Genomic DNA, 22,296 nt, shown 5'->3' on the forward strand with positions numbered 1-22,296 from the left:
TATTCCGCCCTGCCTAAAATGCCCTTTTTCCTCTATGAATGTTGACCTTTAAAATACTATAATTGTATGATACTATTATGGTGCGATCTGACTTTAATTCGTGAATAAATGAACACGGCAACACTTGTTTTGCCGAATGGTTAAATTATGACGAGGGAATGTGTAATTCACTTTAAAGGTTCACGAAAGCACTACCATTTGACCTTAGAAAAATTTAATATGCCTCACCTTGTAGGCAAGGCATCAGCACAGAGTGTTAGCTCAAAACTGTTATTCAAAACGACTATAAATGAAATTGACTCTGAATACACAGTTGGTTTTACAGCGTTTTTCAATAAAGGATCGTTTCCGAGCCTGCTTTGTCCATCCTCAGATGCATCTGTGTGCACAGCAAAATTGTGCGCAAGTATTCATCTGAGGATGTGACCAGCGCTCCAGAAATCGATCGCGTGCTAGAAAACTTATAAAATCAACTTCGCAGCCAGAGGCCCATTCATTTATAATTACTTCTCGTATACGGTTACCTTCCCACCATCCACTACGATGGAGAGTCAAGATAATTTAAAATCCTACAGACAGCTGGAAAACATTGTATGTTCGAAGAAAACTACAAGGAACTTAGCAGAGTATATGCTGCTCCGAAGATCTCGATGAAAACTTGCCTCCTCGAACCTGCAAGAATCAAGAATATTACGAAAAGTAATGCATGCAATCATCCGGTAACTGAAAAAATGTACCACATGAAAAGCAGTTTTTACTGAATAATTAAACATACTGTAGGCAAATGATCACAGTGGGATGCCAATTACTGAATAATACTCGTAAATGAAACCATGGCCATATGACTTCTTCACAATAACTGTATACTCGAGAGGTATCCACCAATGAGGAGGACAGATTATCGTAACGAAAAATGTTCCTGGCTTAAAAGCTGTGTAAAACATGAGAAAGTCGAAGTTGACAACTACAACACCAAACTTTCGAAATATCCATTGTCTCTACGTCTGTATCTACATAACTACTCTGTAATTCACAATCAAGTGCCTGGCAGTGGGTTCATTGAACCACCTTCAAGCTATTTCTCTCCCTTTTCATTCTCAAACTGCGCGCGGGAGAATTTTTCATCCGAGAGCTTATTTCTCGTTTTTTTTTTTTTTTAATGACGGTCGTTTCTCCCTCAGTACGTGGCCACCAACAAAATATTTTTGCATTCGGAGGATAAATCCCATGACTGAAGTTTCATGAGAAATTCCTGCCACGACAACTAACGCCTTTATTTTAATGATTGCCACACCTACTCGCGTATCGTATCAATGACACTTTCACCCCTATTTCGCATGAATGCAAAACGAGTTGCACTTCTCTGAATTTTTTCCATGTCTTCCGTCAGTCTTATCTGATACGGATCCCATACACCCTACAGTACTCTAGCGTAGTGTAGGCAGGGTCTTTAGTAGACCTGTTGCATTTTCTAAGTGTTCTGTCAATAAAACACAGTCTTCGCTTTACTTTCCCCACAACACTATCTGTCTGATCGTTCCAATTTAAATTATTCGTAATTGTAATACCTCAAGTATTCAGTCGAATTCATAGTCCTTATATTTGTGTGATTTATCGTGTAACCGAAATTTAGCGGGTTCCTTTTAGTACTCATGTGGTCCATATCATACATTTCACTATTTATAGTCAATTTCCACTTTTATCACCATGCACATCTATTGTCTAAATTATTTTGCAATTGTTTTTCATCATCTGATGAATTTACGAGACGGTGAATGACGTTATCATCTGCGAACAATCTGAGAGAGATGCTCAAATTGTCTGCTAAATCGTTTATAGAGTTTAGGAACGGCAGAAGACGTATAACACTTCCTTGGAGAATGCCAGATATCACGCCTGTTTTAATAGATGACTTTCTGTCAGTTACTACGAACTGTGACCTTTCTGACAGGCAATCACGAACCCCGTTACACATGTGACACGATTCCTCGCAGGCACGCAATTTGATTAGAAGTCGCTTGAGAAGAATGGTACAAAAGCCTACTGGAAATCTAGGAACATGGAATCTATTTGACATCTCCTGTCGGTAACACTCATTAGTTCGTGAGAGTAAAGAGCTAGTTTTGTTTCACAGGAACGATATTTTCTGAATTGGTATTACTTGTAAATAAATCGTTCTCTTTGAGGTAAATCATGAAGATCAAACACAGTATATGTTCCGAAATTCTGCTGCAAATGGACATGGTATGGGTCTGTAATTCAGCGAATTCTGCTGCATATCGACATTAATGATATGGGGCTGTAATTCAGTGTATTACTGCTACTACCTTACTTGAATAATAGTGTGACTTGCGCAACGTATCAACCTTTGGGTACGGATATCTTTAGAAGCAAAAGTTTGTATACGATTGTTAAGTATGGAGCTATTGTATCAGCATTCTCTGAAAAGAAACTGAAAGGCATACAATCTGGGCCGTGGACTTTGCCCTCCTTGAGTGTTTAAGCTCCTTCGCCACACGGAGGGTGTTACTTCTAATACGCGGTGTATCAAAAAGACTCATTCGATTTGGCATATCTATACTTCTGAAACTAATAAACATATACAATAATTTTGTCTTTTGATGAAATGGAAACTCAGAAACTATTTTTCATACCTTTTCATAGGTGTTCAATATGCTCCCCTTGAGGTGAGGTGCACGGCATATGTCAATGCGGTATTCAGATTGTTTCCACATTGCAGCGAGCATGTCTTGAGTTACAGCTTGCACAGCTGCTGTTATGTGATGTCGCAGTTCATTAATCTTTGTTGGTAACGTAGGCACATAAATAGAGTCTTTTATAAAATCCCACAAGAAATAATCACATTCAGTCAGATCCGGTGACCTTGGAGGCCAGTAATGTTAGGCTGAAACCAGTGCGAGTGATCCATCGTTCAGTAATTCTTTGGTTTAAAAATTCTCGCACTTCCAGATGGCAGTGATGCGGTGCCACATCCTGTTGGTAAATGAAGTCGTTCGGGTAAGTCTCCAACTGTGGGAAAAGAAAGTTCTGAGGAAAATCGAGCTATGTGCTTCCTGTAACAGTGTTCTCAGCAAATCAAAATGGATCAAGCACCTTTTCCCGTTAAACTGCACAAAACACATTAAATTTTGGAGAGTCCCTCTCATGTTGTACAACTTGATGTAGGTGCTCCTTACCCCATATTCTCACATTATGACGCTACACCTTTCCATTTAAATGGAATGTTGCCTCGTCTGTAAACACTAAGGATGGAAGGAAACTGTCATCCTCCATCTTGCCAAGGACGTAAGTACAGAACTCTACACGTTGTGGTTTGTAACCTTCACGAAGAGCTTGCAGTAGCTGACTTTTATATGGTTTCGTGTCTAAACGCTGACGCCAGACGGACATAGAGGGCATTCTGAGCTGTCGAGCTGCACGGCGAACTAATTTCTGAGGACTCTTGACGAAACTATGGCGGATGCGTTCGACGTCTGTGTCAGATACTCGGAGACAGCCCAACGATTTGACTTTACACAAAAAACCAATTTCTCGGAACTGTTCATACCATCGTCTAATGCTATGGGAGGATCCACACCATACCTAGTACGAAAGTCATGCTAAACAGTTATTACTGACCCACACTGGCAAAACATAGAACAGAAAATTCTCTGTTGTCCCGACACCATTTTTACTAGATCTGAAGTGGGCACACAGTGCTGCTAACTAGCGGGGCTCATGTAAAACTCGAGAGTTTGCTCTTTCCAATATCTCAAATAACATAATAGTTATGATTTTTTTAAAAAACAGATGATTCTTTTTCATAGACCCTGTATATTCTCGATGGTAGTTGTTCTTGATTCCGAAATGTGGAATATTTACCTTTTGTTGAAAAGATCCCGGAAAACCGTTTTCAGTAAGTCTGCTTCAGTGGTACTGTCATCAGCAGCAGCACCATTGCGATCGCATAGTGAATGTATTGACTGCTTTTCAATTGGTGTACTTTTCATTTGACCAGAATCTCTTAAATGTTTGTTAAATTAAAACCCGAAACTATCTAAAAATAGCAAAAGAGGGGCTAAGGCAGTAGATACGGTCTGGGAAAGGTGAAGTATGGGAGCGAAACGAGTTGCTCACGAAACAAGTCCAGAGGTAGTCTGAGGGTCGCGAAGAGTGGAATGGCGGCGGGGTAGATGAAAAACGGTTTCGATGACACGTGGCCTTTGAAGAGCGGCCGCGACCCAGGGCTCGGGGGCGGCTCTCCAGGCCTGGAGACACTTTGAAGCCCGCCTCGACTCGATTAAAAACAAAGTGTGCTCCGGCGCCTTAAGTGGCCGCGCTGAGAGACGAGAGGCGTAGCGGGGCCGCCATCTGCAGTGGCCGTCGAGGACCGCCTCTCCCGTCTGCCGTGCCTCCAGCTATTACCGCCCGTTCGAGGGCGCCGCCCCCGATACCGGCCTATGTGAGCTACTTGTACTAGCGGCGGAAATTACAGCGGCGTGGGTAATATCGCCTGCAATCTCGTGCAGTCCGCTCAGTTTCTAGGCAGCACTGAATGGAAGCCTACAGCGATTCTTGACAGTGTGTTATCGAGTTGCCAGTCTCTCCATTAAAGTACACGATAGTTATAATTAACCTTTCGTTACTTGAGACAGTATAGGCGGAAAACTATTTACCGCGAAAGGTGCCCAACTTCATAGGAACGATGTTCAGCCTGTGCGCTGCAGGGTTTGCGTTGTTAGTAGTGTTAGCGCCATGACGTGCCGTTAGGAGTAAGTACTCGTCGTACGGTGACGTAGGGCTGAAATATAACCGTCAGTGTGTATTAGAGTAGCAGGAAGTCAACAAGGGGCTATACTATTAAAGTTGTTTTCTCACAACAACAGCAATAGCCTTCTGAAGAGGGCAACCAGAGCTAGGAGATATTGAGGATAACAACAATGACAACACTCAAACAGCATTCACATTATCATTAGAATTATAACAATTAAAAAGTCAAAAGTGATGGGATGTTTGGAAGAGCCTTGCAGCTGTATGAAATGGTTCAAATGGCTCTGTGCACTATGGGACTTAACATCTGTGGTCATCAGTCCCCTAGAACTTAGAACTACTTAAACATAACTAACCTAAGGACATCACACACATCCATGCCCGAGGCAGGATTCGAACCTGCGACCGTAGCCGTCACGTGGTTCCAGACTGAAGCGCCTAGAACCGCACGGCCACAGAAGCCGGTGCAGCTGTATGAAGATGATTTATTCGCAGCTACCGGTTTCACGCCGGTAAAATGCATCCTCGGTTTGTAAGGTTTATATTTATACAACGAAAATGGACAAGTTCGGAGTCCCAATTTTTGGAAAGTTACAAACGTTAAAGATCAAACCACGATGGTGTGTTGTCATAATAAAATTGAGTGCAAACATGGTTCAAATGGCTCTGAGCACTATGGGACTTAACAACTGAGGTCAGCAGTCCTCTAGAACTTAGAACTATTTAAACCTAACTAACCTAAGGACATCACACACATCCGAGGAAGGATTCGAACCTGCGACCGTAGCAGTCGCTCGGTTCCGGATTGGAGCTCCTAGAACCTCTCGGCCACCGTGGCCGACAATTGAGTACACCCAAAAGAGGTCAAAATGTGCAAAGGATGACAGCTGAATTAGCCAGGCCGGATAAACCCCGTAGAATGTATTACAAGATCCAGCAGACACCAGTTGTATAAGACCGGTATAAGTAAAACTTAAAATCCCGTGTGATTCTGACAAGAATCTTTTGGGGGTAATAAATTATATTATGACACCCCTCCAATGCGGGCCGGCCGGTGTGGCCGAGCGGTTGTAGGCGTTTCAGTGTGGAACTGCGCGACCGCTACGGTCGCAGGTTCGATTCCTGCCTCGGGCATGGATGTGTCTGATGTCCTTAGGTTAGTTAGGTTTAAGGGGACTGATGACCTCAGATGTTAAGTCCCATGGTGCTCAGAGCCATTTTAACCCACCAATGTGGTTTGACTCTTAACGTGCACAGCTTCTCGATACCTGGAACACTGTAATTATCCATCTACCTAATGGAACTATAACCTTTATAAACGTGAAGATGCGCCTATAGTTATGTGAAATCGGTAGTTGCAAATAAAGCACCTTCATACAGCTATGCGGCTTTTGGAAACACCTCATCATTGTTGACTTTTTAATTGCTATAATTCTTATGATAATTTTACGATAATCTGAATGATTATTGAGTGCTGAGAGCTGTTATCGTTATTCACAACAGTAATAGCGCTATTACTGCTTGCGAGTATCTACGTGCCGGCCGGAGCGGCCGCGCGGTTAAAGGCGCTTCAGTCTGGAACTGCACGACCGCTACGGTCGCAGGTTCGAATCCTGCCTCGGGCATGGATGTGTGTGATGTCCTTAGGTTAGTTAGGTTTAAGTAGTTCTAAGTTCTAGGGGACTTATGACCACAGCAGTTGAGTCCCATAGATCTCAGAGCCATTTTTAGTATCTACGTATTAAAGGTTGAAGAACATGATTCGGAAGCGGAAATTTTCCTGGGGGGAGGCCGACGGCCAATTGCGCAACAAATTGTTGAATAAATTACTGTTGCCATGACTGAGAATGTTGGACGCAATGTTTGATCGTCTAGCGATGCACGTGCTGTTTCACGACAACTAAACTTTCCATGATCCCTCGTTCCAGAAGCGTTGCGAACAAATGTAAAATTGTGTCCGTACAAAGTTCCTGGCTGTCTTAGATGCTATCGGTCGTCACGCTGAACAACGTCTGTAACCTGGATCGTAAAATTGGTACGTAATTAACAAATGTTACTGTCTCAGATGAAAATAGAAATGTGTTTCTTCCAATGGTTTATTCGTTATTTCTCTTCCACGTGTGCTTACAAATTTTCCACAAAATTCTGTTGTCGTAGGATCACACGTTTATTATTTGGGCCCTTTCAAGTAGCGAATGTTTAAATACAACCATACTGTAGATGAGTTATAAACGCGTCCACTTCCGTTCCTCAGAATATTTTAGAAAAACAGATGAAGTCCAATACCTGATGCTGGCCATTAAAACTGCAAGACCAGAGAGGGAAAAGCAAGTAACAAAACTGTACGTATACATCATGGTGGAAAGAATTTGGGGCTATTCATGAGCATGTCTCCTCGAAGTCTATCGCACTGGCATACTTCAGTAAAGTCTTCTAGCTTTCACAAGCCACATCGTTTCGCACAAAATCCTCGAGCTTTCAATAGATGTCTCCGCTATCGTCATCATTAGTTAAAAATCAGTGACTCATTCATAACTACCTCCGCGATTTCAGACGGCAACTGTGCAAGAACTACTAGGAATACAGATGAAGGACACTTACCAGTAGATAGAGCATCTTCCTAAGTTTAATTTGTGACATAGAGGAGTACGGGGAAGATGTGTCAGAAGATGTAGACTGGGGATGTACACCCAGCGGCCGGCGAGCCGCATGCCGCCCGAAGCAGTTATCAGTGCGGCCCAAGAAGTGAGCATCTATCATATGACTGGTGCAAAAATAAAAGAAGGAAATCCATGAAATACTGCTTATGTTAAGTTATGATAAATCGAATATTTTCAATTTCAATCTCCTGCCACATGATGTTATTCTCTCAATGATCCATTATGTATGGCCTGAAAACACTAGTCTTCTTCCAATGCGCCTCAGGTATGCCAAAATGTTGGGCAGCCCCAATGCAGGCAAATCGACTGTTTCGTATTGTCGCATCGTATTAGTTCGCACCTGCAGATAGGAACCGAACCAACGTTTTACCAAAGCGCTTGCGGCAGTACCGCACAAGACAATTCGTGTCAGTAATTTCAATGAATTTCACGCACATATTGACGTTTGCAGTGTCACAAAGAGTGCCCTTCTTGAGCATCTGTAATATTAATTAAAAACGTGGAAAGACACGCTAATCACTGGTCTATATCTGTTTGCTGTATGTGTGAAATTTTTATACAGTAGTCTTTTAAACCCGGGATGTGCTTACTAATAGTCCTGCATGTTATTAAATTTGCAGGATATACAGGTTGCAACATTCAGTACATCTCTGGCCACAACAATAGCTCTAATCCCACTGGGAAATGAATCAAACAGAGCATGGATAACAGTTGATACGCCTACATCGTTCCTTGTATCTTCAGCTTTATACTAGAGTTCGCCACTCGTAGTAGTTAGGGACTGGCAACAGGCCTGTGTCTCGCCAGTCCTCGAGAAGCTGTCTTCACTGAGTGAGTGATCTGTAGAACGCGATGATCAGGGAATTACGCCAATGCTCTCTGTATCAAGGTAGGTCAGGACAGAGGGAACTTCCGTTATAGCACTGTCTTGTTGAAAGAAAATGTCGTGCGGACTTCGAAGATAGGACTCGGTTACCGCTCTAAACACTTACGATGTGCTGTCCAAATCAAGGGCATGGCCAACCAGAGGTTACAGTGTTGTGCGTCCAACAGCACTGTCTACCATCACTCGAGATGTTGGACTCTTACAGCGATGATTGATACGATCTGAGCCGGCCGAAGTGGCCGTGCGGTTAAAGGCGCTGCAGTCTGGAACCGCAAGACCGCTACGGTCGCAGGTTCGAATCCTGCCTCGGGCATGGATGTTTGTGATGTCCTTAGGTTAGTTAGGTTTAACTAGTTCTAAGTTCTAGGGGACTAATGACCTCAGCAGTTGAGTCCCATAGTGCTCAGAGCCATTTTTGATACGATCTGATAACTTCCGTTCTCCTCATTTTCTCCATACATGGATACGTTCATCGTGATGCTGTACACAGAAATGGTACCTATTTGAAAAGAAAATGCGGCACTGCTTCTGTGTCCATGGTGAAAGATGAGCTCGTCACTGCTTGATAGTGCATGACGTTGAATATGAATGATGATGATGATGTTTGGTTTGTGGGGCGTTCAACTGCGCGGTTGTCAGCGCCCGTACAAACTCCCAACCTTTACTGAGTCCAATCTCGCCACGCATGAATGATGATCACAACACAAACGCCGAGTCATCTAGTGGCTGGTGAAAAACCCTGACCCCACCGGGAAACGAACCCGGGACCCGTTGCTCGGGAAGCGAGAACGCGACCGTGAGACGACGAGCTGCGGACTTGAATATGGCCCTCCTGAAGCCATAGTTTATGTCGTGGTATCTGAACCAATACAAATAGCAATATCTCGTAATGGGAACTATAAACTGCTCTGTAAATAACAAGATCTTGCCGCTATCGAAATCCGTCTCACACTATTAGACGTTTTTCGCTGTTACATGAGGCATAAGACGACCTTTTCTCAACATTCAAAAGTAATTTTTAGGTCCAAATGAGTACTTAAAGTTGAGCTTCAAATTTACTGCTCTTTCTCCCACAACTGTTTGTATAATTCTAACCCATTTTCGACTTATTAGCTAATCATCAACTAACATTTTTAGCCTCCTAAAAGTCATTAGCTTGCAAGATGTATTTCACACACCTGCCAAACTGAAGTATTTTCCAGAAGATCTTTAACACTCTCAGATTAGTACCATATTGTTCTCCATATCACAGAACGACTTCCCATGTATGTGACATTTAGCGAACGTAGTATTTAGGTTCATGGTGTCAAATACTCCGATTACTGCCCATCAACAATCATCACTGCGCAATAATAACAAGAGCGGATGTTGTCAGCTGCTGGGCGGGATTAGCCGAGCGGTCTGAGGCGCTGCAGTCATGGACTGTGCGGCTGGTCCCGGCGGAGTTTCGAGTCCTCCCTCCGGCATGGGTGTGTTTGTTTGTCCTTAGGATAATTTAGGTTAAGTAGTGTGTAAGCTGAGGGACTGATGCCCTTAGCAGTTAAGTCCGGTAAGGTTTCACACACTTTTTTTTTTTTTTTTTTTGTCAACTTCCTCGGATTTGGGCCTTATCAGAGGCCATGGAAAGCTTTTGGAGTGACTGCTTATGGTAAGATTTGGTCTGGGAGTGTGATGATTTTTTGTCCTCAGACCGAGTTTTCGCAACGTAACAAACTTTTCTGGTGATGTTTGTTACAAGATAATCTGAGCAGAATATTTTTGTAACCGACCAAAATCTCTATTGCTTAAAAAACATTTACGTTGTGTCTGACTAGGTTTTGTCTCTACGAGATTCCACTCCAAAAAGAAAGGGAAACGTGAAGACCCTCATGAGACTGTGTCACAGTACGAGGATCCAGGTTTCATTTATTTTCACGCCTGTATCTACAGTATTACGTCGCCTGCGTGTAGGCGTTACAGAATTTACTAATAATAATCTGGTAAAAAATTTAAGTCTGGCATTTCCATTTCGTGAAATGTTATTAATACTGTCGTGGCTACGTTTTCGAAACGGTCATGAGAAGACAAAAGTGAAAAACCTAATGAAAAATATAAAGGATGCTGTTAAAAAAAGAACTACTATTCGTATATTCGTAACGGACAAAGCTACGAGGAGGACAATCATGCTTGTTAATATTACCCTGGAAACTTACAACATTTAGTTGATACCTTTACTTATTGTGGTGCTGAAGATAAATGGAACATCCTGTATGTCTACACTACTGGCCATTAAATTTAGTACACCACGAAGATGACGTGCTACAGACGCGAAATTTAACCGACAGGAAGAAGACGCTGTGATATGCAAAGAGCATTCACTCAAGGTTGGCGCCGGTGGCGACACCTACAACGTGTTGACATGATGAAAGTTTCCTTCCGATTTCTCATACACAAACAGCTGTTGACCAGCGTTACCTGGTGAAACGTTGTTGTGATACCTCGTGTAAGGAGGAGAAATGCGTACCATCACGTTTCCGACTTTGATAAAGGTCGGATTGTTGCCTATCGCGATTGCGGTTTATCGTATCGCGACATTGTTGCTCGCGTTAGTCGAGATCCAATGACTGTTAGCAGAACATGGAATCGGTGGATTCAGGAGGGTAAGACGTAATGCCGTGCTGGATCCCAACGGCCTCGTATCACTAGCAGTCGAGATGACAGGCATCTTATCCGCGTGGCAGTAACGGATCGTGCAGCCACGTCTCGATCCCTGAGTCAAGAGATGGGGGCGTTTGCAAGACAGCAACCATCTGCACGAACAGTTCGACGACGTTTGCAGCAGCATGGACTATCGGCTCGGAGACCATGGCTGCGGTTACCCTTGACGCTGCATCACAGACAGGAGCGCCTGCGATGGTGTACTCAACGACGAACCTGGGTGCACGAATCGCAAAAAGTCATTTTTTCGGATTAATCCAGGTGCTGTTTACAGCATCATGATTGTCGCATCCGCGTTTGGCGACATCGCGGTTAACGCACATTGGAAGCATGTATTCGTCATCGCCATACTGACGTATCACCCGGCGTGATGGTATGTGGTGCCATTGGCTAAACGTCTCGGTCACCTCTCGTTCGCATTGACGGCACTTTGAACATTGGACGTTACATTTCAGATGTGTTACGACCCGTGGCTCTACCCTTCATTCGATACCTGCAAAATCATACATTTCAGCAGGATAATGCACGATTGCATGTTGGCAGTCCTGTACGGGCCTTTCTGGATACAGAAAAAGTTCGACCACTGCCCTGGCCAGCACATCTCTCACCAATTGAAAACGTCTGGATAATGGTGGCCGAGCAACTGGCTCGTCACAATACGCCAGTCACTACTCTTGATGAACTGTGGTATCGCGTTGAAGCTGCATGGGCAGCTGTACCTGTACACGCCATCGAATTTCTGTTTGACTCAATGCCCAGGCGTGTCAAGGCCGTTATTACGGCCAGAGGTGGTTGTTCTGGGTACTAATTTCTCATGATCTATCGACCCAAATTGTGTGAAAATGTAATCACATGTCACTTCTAGTATAATATATGTGTCCAATGAATACCCGTTTATCATCTGCATTTCTTCTTGGTGTTGCAATTTTAATGGCCAGTAGTGTAGAATAGTAGGAGAATAGAGGATATGGGTCGACTACGGCGCTGCTACCGCGCGCTCCCCTCCCCACCCCACAAACGCCCAGCACCGCGCTGTCGCAGCTGCCGCGAGGTCCGGGCGTCGCAGCCGGCTGCCGACGCGCGGCGACTGGCGATGTGTGCTATTCAGGTGCTGGCACGGCGCGGCGCGGCACGCAGCCGGAATGGAATCCGACGCCTATTAGCGCAGCTCCGCGCCACACCCCGCCCTCGCTCGGCATCCCAGACGGCTTCCCACGCGCTGCGCTAGAAAAAACGGACGAACCGAGAGTCGCGCGCCGGCATCCGGCGCGCAGTCCGACGTGCTGGCCTGCGCGCCAATAACCGCCCGTCGTCGCGCTCTCCGCGGTGGCCTTTATGGAAGAAGGTCTTCTGCGACGGTTGTAGGAACCACAGACCCACGAGTGAACCACAAAATAAATATCCTCGTCTTTTCAATTTTCTATCCACATATTCTACGAAAATGCGAAATTTGTATGTTCTTTTTTGGACAAAGTCCTCAAGAGTTTCAATAAATCTTTATTAACTGCTAGGTTGGATCAATCGACCATCATCATCAGGTGTCATAAAATTACTTATATCATCCTGTATGGATGTGTTGTTACTGTGGCGTCACATAAAATAAGAGGCACCTTGTGTCACTGAAACTACTGACAATGGTAAGAATGCTAAACTAAGAAGCTTCCCATACTGTTGATATAAATAATTTTGTCGTACCTGAAGACGATCGGCTGATCGAAACAGTGCATTTTATCAGCAGTTCTTGATGATGTGACATGTGACTTTCCTGGAATTCGCGTATATGCTGGTAGTGGAATACTACCTGCATACCAGATGTACAAGTATGTAGCCGGAATTTGGTTGCAATAATTACATGACTTGTTTGAAACTGATAAACAATATTTCATTCAAAATAATCTCCTTTTTTTCCTTACGCTTACGCCATAGTCCCGCAGCGATCGCAGGGTCGGCGTGGTTACAACGGATTTGGCAAGGTTAGTTTGAGGGGTGGCCGGAAGCCCTTCCTGCAGCCACCCCATACCCCCTGGGATGGAATCAGTGTACCCCAGCTGTCTGCATCCAGTGTAAACCATGAAATAGTGCGAAAGTGTTTCAAATGTCTGCGACGCGTGTAACTAAGGCGGAACGTGGGGACCAGCCCAGTATTTACCTAGCGGGATGTGGAAAACCGCCTAAAAAACAAATCCAGGCTGACCGGCACACCGCCCATCGTAGTTAATCCGTCGGGCGGATTCTATCTGGGGCCGGCCGCCTACCCGAGTCCAGGAAGCAGCGCGTTAGCGCTCTCGGCTATCCTGGCTGGTCATTCAAAATGATCTCCATTGCTGTTTATAAATTTCTTCCATGTCTCCGGCAGGCTATGAATGTGCACTCCAAAATAACAGTTCTTCTTCTGAAGCGAACCAATCAGCGAGCCACTTTCGTACATTTTCATACGAATTGAAGCGTTGTTCAGCGATAGCGTGTCTCAGTGGTACAAATAGATGATAATCGGACGCTGCCAAGTCTGGAAAATGAGCCGCATGCCCTACTATTTCCGAACTGAACTGCTCGATCGTGTCCCTGACCCGTTTTTCTGTGTGTGATGGGGCGTTGTCCTGGAGCAATGTGACTTTGTGTTGCCTTTTTCCATACTCCGGTCGTTTTTCACGTAATCCTCGTTTTAAATCGATCTTTTGCTGTTGGTAGCGATCAGTGTTAACGGTTTCACCAGGTTTTCGGTGGTTTCCCGCGCGCATCGTTTCTCACGTCCAAATCACCACTTTTGAATTTTTTTGAACCACTCGAAACACTGTGTTTTCCCAAGACCGTGTTCAGAGAAAGCTTCGACAAGTATTCGATGCGATTCTGCAGCAGTTTTCTTCAAATGATAACAGAAAACCAATGTTGTCCGCAAATCGTTTCTCGTAGGCACAAAACCTGATACGTTTACGGATTTGAAACAGATACCCATGTATGGAACTTGGGGTGACAGTGTGTTGACATTCCACGTCAGCCGTTAGAGGAAGCAGATGACGCTGCAGACGCGTTCTCACGGGCCCTACACTGACGGCTAGCACCATCTGTAGGGAAATTAGGGTTTCATACTTCTACACCTGGTGAAGTGTCTGTTTATTATAATGCGTTCTGCCAGAGAAAATCTTTGACAGCTAAATAAGATAGGGTGTTGCTGCTTCGTGCATGTGTCGCAAGCTAATAAATTGGCTAACAGCAAATACTGTACATTTCACGCTTAGAAAACACGAACTTCCCGGCGCACACAAAAGAGGAACCAAGAAAAGTGCAGCGTTGGACATGATACAAAATCAGTGACAAATAACTTATTTGTTCTGCAGAATGAAAGACGCTTGAAAGCAAAAGTGATCGTGAAAAACAATCGAAATTAATTAACTGTTGTGACTTTCGGTCTGTTCACCGTAATCGGAGAAATTTTAGGCAGGAGCGACGTGAGCATCGAAGTGATTCTGAATATCATCCGTCAAGTGCTGAATAAAGGCCTTGCTCACCATTGACAGATACGATTTGGTATTGCTTTCCACGTTCCTTCACATTTGTCTATGATTTACTGACCGAAAACACCCACAACAGTAAACAAACGCGTCTAAGATTTTTTTTTTTTTTTCATTTTACGATCAGTATGTTGCAATCACTGCAATTGAACAGACATATTTAAAGTTACAAAAAATATAGTGTTTTCAGTTTTTCGCATGCAGGAAGTCCTGGGTTCATATCATAGCTACTCCAATTTCTTTCCTAAATGAGCACCTTCTAACGTCTATTGTGTTGTTACATTTAATCGCAGTTTTTATGTTTCTGTACAAGTATGTAATCAAGCAACTTCGAAGAAAATGAAAGGTTAAAAAAATCACTTAACCCGATTTTGTTATCGTTCGTGTGGCAACCATATTAAGAGATGTGAAGTCAAAGAAGACGCAAGCGCTCATTTTTGCGTAATTTTAAGGTTGTATCGGTGCTACAGTGAATGGTATAAAATATGTGACAGTCACAGTTTGTATGGTGACTGTTGTTTTTAATTACGGGTTTCGATTTATACATCATCATCAAACTGATCAGAGTTTGTGTGAACACGTCACACATACGTATGGAGTCGTCTATCTATTCCGTAAACACAAGACTTGTTTCTCTTATCTGGATGATACCAAGGGTACTAAGGTGCATAGGGTACTAAACACCGAAACAAATGGAGGCTTCCAGGACGTATTTCAAACGCGGCAGATACGCTGGGATCGGTACATTCGTTCCCAAAGGCACTAATTTGAAGATGGCGGTCACATTAAGACATAGGTAATCGGTTGGACATGGCGTTGTGTTCTGCATTTGCCTTGCGGGACGAGGTGCAGTAGTTGCCGCAACGTATAAGGCCACGGAATAACGACGGAGGCGGAGCTTAGTCACGTGGTGTGCGGCCGCACTGCACGTGTCACCCCCCCCCCCCCCCCGCCCCACCTCTTGCCACTACGCCGGTCGCTAATCCAGACGTACCGTACGGTACGCCGCGCCACCGCAGCACCAGTCCCCCGGCTCGCCGATGTTAATTGCGAGACCGCGGCCGGCTGTCCAACACGACGCGCGCTTCGCTAATGTCGCGAGCCGACAGCTCGGCGAGGCGCGCGCACACACACACACACACACACACACACACACACACACAGTACTCTGCCCGCAGCGACCCGCCAGACCCAATGGCGCATTCAGCTCGTCCACCTGCCGTGCTGCTTGCGGTTCTTCGCCTCTATTCTGCGAATTACCATCCCACAATATCGTTTCCAATTCTCTGACTGTTTTCTCTGTCACCTGCACATTTTGGACAGTAGTGGATTATTAAAATGGATTTTCCACCAACATCTACATAGACTACATACTGTGCAAACGATTATGAACGGTATGGAAGACGACCCCTCCCATTGTACCACATCTTCCCTTTCCACAACCATATGGAGCGCGGGAAGAATAACTCCTTAATCGTGGCTTTGCGCATTGCACTTAGTTTAATCTTGTCGACGGGATCCGTAAGTGCTACGTAGGAGATTATAGTATATTCCACGAGCCGCTGTGAAATTTTGCTGCCTTCATTATTAAGCGTTATCATTTCAGGTTTTTCGGTTTCCGGTGATGCTTTCCTGCAGACAAGCGTCACGCTTTGCATTGGCCTTCTTTGTACACATTCAGTATTCCTAGTTACTTCAATCTGGTAGAAGTCCCACACTCTTGATTGCAGGCTTCTTATTAACATACACGTTTAAGCAAAAAGATGAATTCAGTGGCCAGCACTTCATGTACCAAGCTACTGAGTGCTAGTCGTCCTAAACTAAGCAGGAAAATGTATGGCACGGACGATGCTTGTAAAGAATGTTTGAATGTTAATACATATAACTGACTTGTAAAAGCAAGTAGATCATAATAACACAATGGCACATAGAGTCCGAAACGTAACAAAATCAACCGATAACTACATTGCCGGCCTTCGTGGCCGAGCGGTTGTAGGCGCTTCAGTCAGGAACCGCGCAACCGCTACGGTCGCAGGTTCGAATCCTGCCTCGGGCATGGATGTGTGTGATGTCCTTAGGTTAGTTAGGTTTAAGTAGTTGTTCTAGGGGACTGATGACCTCAGATGTTAAGTCCCATAGTGCTTAGCCATTTGAACCATTTGATAACTACATATACGACTATACACATAAGTATCTGGCAGGGGGTTCATCAAACGACTTTGAGAGATTTTTTCTTACCGTTGCGCTCCCGAACAGCGCGCGGGAAGAACGAACACTTAAATTCTTTCCATGCGAAGTCTTCTCTCATTTTATTGCGATGATCATTTTTCCCTATGTAGATGGCCGTCAACAAAATATTTTCATATTCGGAGGAGAAAGATGGTGACTGAAATTTCCTGAACAATTTCTCTCCGGAACGAAAAATATCTTTATTTCAGTTATTGCCACCCCAACACGCGATCATATCCGTGACATCCTCTCCCATATTTTATGATAACACAAAACAAGCTGCCCTGCTTTGACCTTTTCCGATGTCCTCCGTCAATCGTATCTGGTAAGGATCCCATACCGTTTAACAATACTCCAGAAGAGAGCAGACTAGAGTAGTTTAGGCAGCCTCTTTAGTAGACCTGCTGCATCTTCCAAGTGTTCTGCCGAGAAAACGCAGTCTTTGGTTCACCTTCCCCACAGCATTATGTATATGACTGTTCCAATTTAAGTTGTTCATAATTATTGAGAGCCTTTAGGCTTATATCATTTATCACATAACCGAAATTTAACGTATTTCTTTTACTACTCACATTCATAAACCTCACAGATTTCGTTATGTAGAGTCAATTGTGAGGTTTTAGACCACACAGATATCTCGTCTAAATCTTTTTGCAAATCTGACTATTTTGATAGACGTTAAATTGCATACAATTTAAGAGCGCTGCTCAAATTGTCTCCTAAATCATGTATACAAATTGGGAATAGCAGATTTCTTATATAACTTCTTTGGAGAATGGCAGATATTATTTGTGTTTTACTCTGTGACCGTCCGTCTACTGCTCCGAAATCTGACCGTTACGATCAGACATTGAGAGGCACCCACATGCCTTGCTCATACTGTGGCATCAAGCAGTCAGGCCTGCAAGATGAGTGGTCTGCCAAGCGAGTGGATTCATTCTTAATTTATCGAGTAACATGAACTCTCGTACTCACAATTTAGTTACAAATTATCCTCCTGTATGATTAATACGCAACGGAAACACGCATCTGACTATCAGTTATTTACAGAAATCTGACTGTACACTACGCACTGGCAATACCACATTTTCTTTTTGTCTTTTATTTAACGGCTTTTGTCAACACGTGGCCACCGTACTGAATATGAATGGCGCACACATTATAAATTCGGGACATCATGACAACATACAATTCGAAGGAAAAGTCCAACAATCTATTTCTTTTCACTATCTTATTTATTCCGATAAATTCTCTAACCTAAACACACAAATTCTATAACCTACAACAATAACACATGAGAAATTCCGCCCAGTGGGCATGGCTTTACAATGGTGAATCTCTATATTATGGTCTCGTAATTATTTAACTCTACATTGCATTTTCTGGATAGGATGGTGGATCTTTTATTATATCTCACGCTTCGACTCTCACAATCATCATCACGAAACTTTCCTCCAGATCGAGCGATACAGAAGAAACAAGCATAACCCACAAATCTTTTGAAACTACCTTGCTACTCTCCCATGCAAACCACACATACCCAAATTACATGACATACATCACACTGCAATAAGAAATACTACACAGAGATTGGTTACAACATTATCACTTTCAACTTTCCCAACTTCAATTAATATTCATCCCAGTTTCACACGACACTGCCCCACTTTGTAATTCTACTTTCCTACTGTGAATTCTGGAGATATATGCACGTCTTCCTGTGCAATGCAAGCCAAGTGGCGTTGCTGGATAGACGGCCGACTCACCTTGATTCTCTCTCAGAGTTTAAATCTAGCGTCACACGGAATCATAACACGCAGTTTAACATTAAGAACATAATCATCACACACGCGAGTCCTCAACTGATACCATGGACGAGTACTTCTCTTTATCCTTTGTCTCATACACAGATTGAGACTCACACAGTACTCACCACGTGGAAGTACTCGTCTCTAATTTCAAGTCCTGCACACGCCATTTCTTAAATATTTCAGCTTATGATACACACGCTATTTCTTAAATATTTCAACTTATTGTACACACGCTAGTAGTTCAGCTTTACTTAAGCACACGGAAGTATTTCAACTTATAGCTACACGTGGTTTCATTGTGACCGTTGATCACCTCCGAAGATTACTACAATCCCACACAACAGTTCCTGAGATAGAGAAATTATTATTTCAAACTACTCTTTAATATTCCACATGCATACCATGTCTCCACTCTTTCGTCATCACGGAGCACAACTAAAACAGGTCTTAACAGCACAAGATCCAGCGGCAGAGTGCTGAAATATGGCCGTTCTCTAGGTCATCTCCCATCTCTGTCGAGGTGGGGGAAGCACCTGGCTATCGTATTGGTCAGCCACATTTCAGGCGCTCAAAGCTCTGGTAAATTTCATCTCTTTGGTCCCACCAAAGGTGGCCAAAGGATCGACTCAAAGATGATCATATATTCCCATTCACTATCTGTGGTTAGCAGACGACCATACATTCATTCATTTCACAGATCTCACCAAACTGGATGTAGGGATTTATTTTGTAGGAGTGCACATGTGATCAATTAAATAAATAAATTGTCATTCTTCCCCACACTGGTATCCGGCTTCGCTGTATTAATTGAAATTGAGTTATTTTACAAAAAAAAGTGTTGTTCTGACAAAAATAATGAAGTAAGTTGTACCTATTTTCAATGTCGGGCGGTACTGTACCCTTTCAACATGTAAGTCCAGTCCCACAACTGAGACGATAATCCGAAACTACGCAATTTGGTTTGAAATCTGTTGTGAGGAAGGTGTCAGCAAAGAAACTATGATCCATACGTATCGGGAAGCACCCGCAAAGCTTGACTGATAGAGTGTTTCATTAAATTGACTGCATTACCATTCGGGTAAATTAATAGGAATCAGATTCTGCACCGAGTCTCAAAACCTGTTCAACGCATGACATGTCAACAGGAGTCCAGCGCATGAAAATTTCACGTTGCGAATAAAGAGATAGTTAAGCATGAATGATATGTACGACGTGAACAAATGATGATGTTGCACAGGAAGTGCGCACTTGCTGCACAGAACCCAGCTACATCTGACTTCACTGTCCACCATTCGACAACTCACGGCATTCAATAGCAAGCATGTCCTCCTTCAACTACACGGAACTTGAGAGTGCCTATTCAGACTCATGACCCAAAATTCCCAGCAAGTGGGCCGTGACCTGGTTGGTCAGCACACCTGAAACTCAAACGTGATTTCTTGGAAGCTGTAGTGTAACGACGTAAGTTTTGTATAAATGGTTTTCTTTTGACATATGACCATGTGCAGACTTCGTCACCTACGTCAGTTACAACACACTTCAAAATTATTTAAGTTCTTTTTAAATTGTCTCTAAATGGTTCTTGAACGAAACTGTAATTAAAACAACATCATTTGAGTCGTATGCGCAGAATTACGTCACTCAGTCCAATTGGTTTGCGTAAACTTTTTCAGTTTAAATGTCGTTTGTTTCTCCACAGAAATTATATTAATGCAGGTTATGTGCTTTAATAGATATTAGAACCACCTTGAATAAACTTTCGAGATTCAAACTCGCGATGAACGCTGTCAAAAATTAATAATCTTGTCAAATAAATTACGTAACATAATTCTTCATAAATAAATTCTCGGAACACGTATTTAAACTTTAGTAGCATCCACTAGTTTATTATCTTCCTACATATAGACGTGAACCTGAGCCTTGACAAGATAGAACTGAACATTTACAACATGATTAAACTTTCTATGACGTCATTGTTGTAGAAACATTACAAATTCTTAATTTTCAATTTTTGGAAGCACGACGCAACAACTCGGTTTCAGGATCTTCTGTTGCTCTTTGGCTGTCGACCCGCGACGTATAGTGGCCAGCAATTTTCTCTCTGGTCCCGGCAGCGAAGATGCTGTCTACGTTCATTGCGCCGCCCTCTCCGTAAATGAAACATAAAAATTAAATACAAAACTTTAGACAATTCACAACCATTACAAATATTACAAAAATACATCAACAAAAAACAAAATTAAACTTATATTCACCTGCAAACTGGACTGACACGGGTGGATGGGTGACGCTTCAATTTCGCGTTCCACTACAAAGGCTCAGAGAGTAACTCCAAAGATAACTGAATCTTTTATAGTGGATACCAGGTGCATAACTGCGTCTTTACAGTACCACTGAAGTAAGCACTACGCGAAAATGAATGAATTATAGATCATCATCTTCTTTCTCTTCTTCTTCTTCTTCTTCTTCTTCTTCTTCTTCCAAGGGTTAGGTGTTGTAATCAGCTGTTCCGGTCTGAGTCATCCATCCATCTATCCACCTCTTACGAAGTCTACCTAATTCTCTCTTTCCTGTCGAACGATACATCAGTATCTTTATTGGCATTTCTTTTCTGTCATGTTGTCAACATACACCTTCCTTTTCATTCTATTCTCCTCTATCTTGTCTTTAACTGAAGAAATTTTTGAACCTTACCTTATTGTTTCATTCCTTATTTTATCCATTTTAATACAGCCTCTTACGTATCTCATGGAATTCATCTCTGTGGCTTGTATACGTAATTTTTCCTTTTTCATTACTGTCCACGATTCGGAACCATCAAGAATAGGTATAGCCATGACTGTACAGAATTTCATTTTTGTTTCTTTTCTTGATTTCCTTCCTAAAGTTCTTCCAATTGTTCCGCATATAGTTTGATATTAAGTTTCTTCTCAAGGTCTTTGTCATAGTTAAAACTCATATCACATGCTATATAATTTAAGTGGGATACTTGTAAAATATTTACATTTATTATTATCTTCGATATGACAAGCTTCTTTCCTTTGAAAGCAATGATCTTTCTCCTATTTGCAGACATAGTTAAGTTGTAATACGAAGGTTGTCCAGAAAGTAAGTTCCCATCGTTCGCGAAATGGAAACCACAGTGAAAACCAGAAAAGTTTTGTTTGTAACAGTTAGGTACACCTTCCACCTTTTTCTGTATATAGTTGCCGCTCCAACTTCGTCTTTTGTCGTAGTGTTGTATCAACTTTCCAATATCCTCGTCATAGATAGCACCCGCCTGTGCTTTCGGCCAGTTATCTGCACTGGTCTGCAGCTCGTTGTCTGTAGAAAAATTTTGTCTTCATAGCCAGCGGTTCTTGTGAGCAGAGATGAGACTCAGGGGGAGCCAATTACGGGCTGTATTGTGGGTGATCAAACACTTCTCCTCGGAAACGCTGCAGGAGCGTCTTCATTGCCCCTGCAGTGTGAGCCGAGAATTGGCTTGAAGAAGGAACTGCTCGACAGTTGTGTTATGTGGGCTGCACGACACAGGCGAAATCTTTAACCAGGCTCTCATATTTCGCGGTAGACGCTATTCCCTAGGCATCTTTACGTGCTCACTGTTCACTCAAAACTGAAAATGGCGACGCGACACGATCGACGGGCTACTAGAGACACTGCCCACCACAACTGTGCAAAGCTTCACCGGATTTTCCCAGTGGTTTCCATTTAGCGACCGATCGGAACTTACT

The 22,296-nt window shown here is 43.2% G+C and overlaps 1 protein-coding gene across 1 annotated transcript in view; it reads left to right on the forward strand.

The window, feature by feature from the left end:
* LOC126252316 (myb-related transcription factor, partner of profilin-like) overlaps positions 1–22,296 on the forward strand; it is a 90,003-nt gene that overhangs the window by 66,899 nt on the left and 808 nt on the right. The window lies entirely within an intron of this gene.

This window comes from Schistocerca nitens, chromosome 4 (assembly GCF_023898315.1).
Source record: "Schistocerca nitens isolate TAMUIC-IGC-003100 chromosome 4, iqSchNite1.1, whole genome shotgun sequence".
NCBI classification, from domain to species: Eukaryota; Metazoa; Arthropoda; class Insecta; order Orthoptera; family Acrididae; genus Schistocerca; species Schistocerca nitens.